This window comes from Notolabrus celidotus, chromosome 2, assembly GCF_009762535.1.
Source record: "Notolabrus celidotus isolate fNotCel1 chromosome 2, fNotCel1.pri, whole genome shotgun sequence".
NCBI lineage: Eukaryota > Metazoa > Chordata > Actinopteri > Labriformes > Labridae > Notolabrus > Notolabrus celidotus.
Genome location: NC_048273.1, coordinates 28,907,258 through 28,912,617, shown reverse-complemented (window position 1 = coordinate 28,912,617; position 5,360 = coordinate 28,907,258).

The following is a 5,360-nucleotide window of genomic DNA, read 5'->3' as shown; positions in this document are numbered from 1 at the left end:
AAATCACATCTAAAAAAAGTTTAAGTTGCAGAACTGTCCGTAGAAATGGTCCAAGGTGCTGAAAAGATTAAATCTCTACCTCCTAATGGGAAAACTCTCCAGCTTCCTGCTTTGTTTAACTCATTTCTGGACTCCAATCTGGTTCCCAAATGTGTGCCTTATTTGTCTTGGCACTGGAGCCATTTGTGTCTGAGAAAAAAAAAAACAGGCAAACAACAGTGCTCAAACAGATATAGCCCCGTGTAATGTGAAGATCAAGTGTCCTTGTCTCTGTGCTGTAAATAAGTGCAGAGGAATTAGAGCGAACGAGCAGCCGGAGTCTCTGGAATGACTGCAAGGTTATTTAGCTGTTACACACTACCCACAGGAAATAAAGACGACAGTAAACTAACAAACATTATGAAAGTGTGATAAAAATGGCATCACACAACAGCTTTATGGTGAGCCATCTTGTTATATTTAGGTGCATTCCCTGCTATTTAGAACCAATTGACATTGTTTTGTCCAAAAAGAGAAAGCAGTCAGGGGGTAAATCCATCAGCCGGCACTTCATAGAACATGCGGGGAACAGAGAAAAGCTGGGAACCTTCATCCACTTTGTTTTTTGTGCTCTGTTTCTTTTTTTTCACTAACGCCACAGGCTACTCATTTAGAGGAAATTGTTCACAGATTTTACTCGATCACTGTCTTGATCAACAAAGCAACATCTTTCCATTTGACTCACATTTGGACTTTGTCTGACTTCATCCTTTCTCCTGTTAACTTGTTTCTCCTTTTGTCTGTACAGAAATGATACCAAGGCTTTAAACCAAGTTAAAATAGTCATCTCACTTCATATTCACCAAATGTGATCTTTCAGTCAGTGGCCCAGTGCTTAAAGATGTTGTGATGTATGCACCTCTATAGAGTCCTTTCTGAATGTGCAGGACTCTGAGGTCAAACACGGTATCCTGGACCAAGGCTTTTTATCATTAAAATGTGAGTACACATCTAGAATCAGTTAAATGTGCAGGCCTTTGTGGACAAATTTGATCTTCAAAGTAAGTCATAACATTAGTCAAAAACAAACATCTGGTTAGACATTAAATAAAAAGGTTGCTTATAAAAAGGTCACCTATTTTATATTAAAAACTTGTTTTAGTTCAAGATTTGAAACAGATGCCATTCATTTCGGTTAAGGCACCAGATTTCTCAAATGCATTTGGGGAAAAGCCCCTTTTAGGAACTTTCAGTTTGAATTGATTTCGGCGCCCCCTGTGGCGAAAGTGGTACCCAATCTTGTCCTGCACAGACATTTTGCTCACCAAAAAATCACATCTAACTTCCTTTTAATAGTCAAACATATTGCTTACTACAGCAGTGTCTCGTCTGACACCTTCCCCGCGACAGCATTCACAGGTGTAAAAAGTAACAATGAAGAAACAGTAAACCCAGGCACTAATCAGTATTAATTTCAGTCTGAGTCAAAACCAGCTATGAAGTCATCACAGGGGCATTGAATGTAGTCATGTTATTAACAAAAGGGACATGCATAATGAAACTGACATGCATTTCCTATTAAACGCAGGTGGCGTTACTTAAGTATGTATGTTTGGCAACTGCTCGACAATATACTACTTGAAAGGAATGCAATTTCCCCTTACAGCTATTGTTGAATGATTGTTTCAAGCAGGGTTTGAGCCCCAGATTTGAATTGTTAATTTGACCCCTCCATTTCTGCATGATGTGTCACCCAACTTCAATGGCAAATATAACATTAAGCTAGATATGACTCTTATGGGGACGTCTTAAAAGCGTTGTGTGTAGTAATCAGCTGCATTAAGCAAAACTAGCATGGTAGCAGTGGAATATAATGACAGACAGGTAAAAGTTGCTAAACGTTTCAAAGTGAACAAGGAAGTGATATTTTATGGAGCATTTGTTCGGGCTCTTTGAACACCTTACTATTATATAATATGACCACAGCTGATTAACCACAGTCTGGGCCAGTCTGATGTTTGGGTTTCCATAGTGTTCTGTGTCCAGCAGAGCCAGTCAGCTCAAAACAGTCTGGAAGTCATGATGGTGATGACCGTCTAGACTTCTTGGATAAATCTTTTATTCTCAGGTTTGCAGAAAGATTTGTTTCCAGATTTTCATGTTGTTTTAATTACAGTTCCAATGGGAATCAAAGCACATGTACAAAAGCTGTTTATCTTTGCAAATGGATAAAGACACATAGTAATGAGTCATTCTGGGTTACACGCACTGTGAAAATTATCAACAAGTCAGCCGTGTCTTATTGGCAGAAAAGTAAAATCAAATTACCTTTACTCAAATGTAATCTAAACATCTTCGTATGCAACTAAGAATGTTTTCAGTCATATCGAAATGTGGTTATTTCTCGTCTCTATGAAAAACCAACAAAAAACAGTTCAAGAATAGAGTCCAAAAACTGTTTTGTTCCATGTCATCAAACTATTTTACCGCTTATAATATTGCATATCATAATGACTGTGATTATAATTAGCATATTTCTCACGAATAAGCAAGGTATTCACAAAATATCCCGATGCAACCCTTACAGACAATGCTTATGTATAAACGTAAACATGTTCGGATATAAAAATGTTCTTATCTTTTTGTACAATAGCCATAGACTGTTCAGGAAGATAGACGGCATAACAGCTCCTCAGAGTAACTATAACATTTGGAGCTCCCCCTGGTGACTGGCTGCAGTATAGGTCATAAAGCCCAGATCCTCCATATGAACAGATGGGACCTGGGTCAAACTTTAAAATCAAATTACACGTCAATTTTTTTTTTCTCAAACATGCTTTCTAACATCGTGTCAGTTCATATCATGCTAATTTATATGGAAGTGTTTAACTGTGATTGACCTGATTGTCTGCTTTTTTCCGCCACCAAAATCTGTTCTACTGTCCCCACCTGAGTAATAATTTCATTAATACGTTAAATGTGTGTTTTTGTGAGTGAGAATGGGTCAATATTGTGTCTCCCTATCATGTAAACTTTGTCTCTAAATGTCACCACCACCACAATATGTCAGCATCTGTTGTCAGAGATAATTTGGCTTCATTTTTGAACAACATGAGGAGCAGGAGTTGCATTGGTCATCCTTTCATGGAGTTAATAGTCAATAAAAACTTCAACAAGGAGAGATATAGTTAATATCCAGAAGCTATTGTCTTCTAGAGATTTATACATTCATACATTTATAATAAATAGAAAAGTAAAAAGCTATATAAACATAGATGCACCAGTATCAGGGATGATATATAAAGCATCAGCCACAGGGGTATTTGTCTGCAGAATGAGTACTTGTGCTTCTAATATTATTCTCTGGAGACAACTTAAGAAGGGTTTCAAATTAGATCAACATGCCTTAGTAGTATTGGTACTTTTATAGATACCAATGCTTACCAAGTCTGTCTTGCAGCATATGGACAAAATTGCTTATATAAATCTGCAATCTGATCAAAAACCAGGGAACTATACCACTACTAAATACAGATATGAAGCTCAGGCAAATCTTAATGTCAATTTAGAGCTATGAATCTGGTCTGAAGCTCTTTAATTAAGGTTAAACAGTTATCCTATCTCAGATATTGAGCAGACTTCTCAGATTATGTCAATCATAATCAAACAAGAACTAAATCTGATTCTTCATCAGAGTTTCTGCCCCAGATGTCTCAGATTTGGAGCCACTGGGTAGCAGATGAATGGGGTTCTTTCAGCAAAGGTAACTCTCACTGTAGGAAATCATTTGATGTATTGTTTTAATCCAAGAAGTGACCTCAGACTTTTGTTCTTTTATGACTTTAATATGTATTACTCCTGCTGGCAGCACAGAGAGCATGCACATATGAGGTAATGATGATGAAGTCTTCTGCTGCAGGCCAGCCACACCAAACCTGGCTGTGATTCTGATCGGAAACATATGAGTTAGTGTGCTGATTGTCCATCTGTATCTTCAGTCTGGCTCTTTTACTCAGTGTTGTGGCTGACAGGTGGCACCGCTTTGCCCTGGTGGACAGAGAGGGTGCAGGGCAGGAAGTCTGGGCTATTTTTTGCCTTGGTGACAGTAAGCAATGACACAGGGCAGCTGATGGACGGAGTCTGAGCTTAAACAAGGACTTACATACCGGGAACAAAAAGACCCCAGCAGTTTCTAGAAACAAAGGCTATATTCTCACAGGACATTCATCAGTACTCAAAGAAACGTGGGCATAAAAGGAATCGGGAGTTTTTATTAACTGTTTATAGCATTACAAGTGCAGTCAGCAGTTTTAACCCATTTATCTTAACTAGGCTTTTGCTGCTTATTAAGGTCTATAAAGACTTTACAAGGTATTCATTAGTTTTATAATTCAATTCAGAATCATTTTAAAATGTAAAAAAGTTGCTAATTAGGTATTTGATAACCCGATTTGGACACTTCAGTATGGTTGTAGTAATTTAGAGTTACGTGTCAATGAGGGCATAATATGATAAGGTATAAGGGACCCCCAAAAAATCTGAGTTGGAATATAATGATAATTAAGTTGTTAGAGAACAGAGGCTTTGTAACACATGAATGAATTACTAAGGTTGTAATATTATGAGAATTAATTTTTAATTTAATTAAAGTATATGAGAAAGCATAATGTAATATCATGAGAAAAGAGTTGTAATTTTAGGCTATAGTTGGCCCATATGTTATTTTGAAGGCTAATATCAGACAAGCAGTGAGTGCTACAGTTGTGCTACAGATAAGTACTTTCGTTTTCACTTTGACAATTTTTCCAAGAATTCAAAGTTCTTGAAACTCCGCCTAAAAGCTACTTGGCATCTGATCACATCTGACCTTCTACTGAGTTGTCAGGAAGTAGTTATCTCACTTTCAATGTTTCGTTCATAATGTAAGATTGAGAGACTGACCCTTATCTTTCTACTGAAGCTGTTTGTGTGGTACAAGACCAAGCAGCAACTTCCAGTGTTGCAAAATCTGCAGTTCCTCGAGTGTCCACCTGAGGCTGGCTCCAAAAGCTAAGCAGACCCCATTGACACCCATGTTAAAATATATATTTTTACAGGAATATTGAACACGTTTACAGTTAGTTAAATAAAAAGTTTTTAACTGAATGGTTAATTACCCATCATACATGGGTGTATTTTTTTTTTCTTTTATAGCTCAACCGTTGCAAAGATATTAAGACAAGGAGTTGGGCATAAATTGGCATGATTAGGGGTGTAGCTAAATCGACTGACATGGCTCTTTGCCATGGTTTTAAGCATGTGGATTAAGCCAGACTATCTTTATATTTGGCAAGATGCAGCATTAATAAATAAACTATTTATGCTGCTGCCCTTTGTTGTAA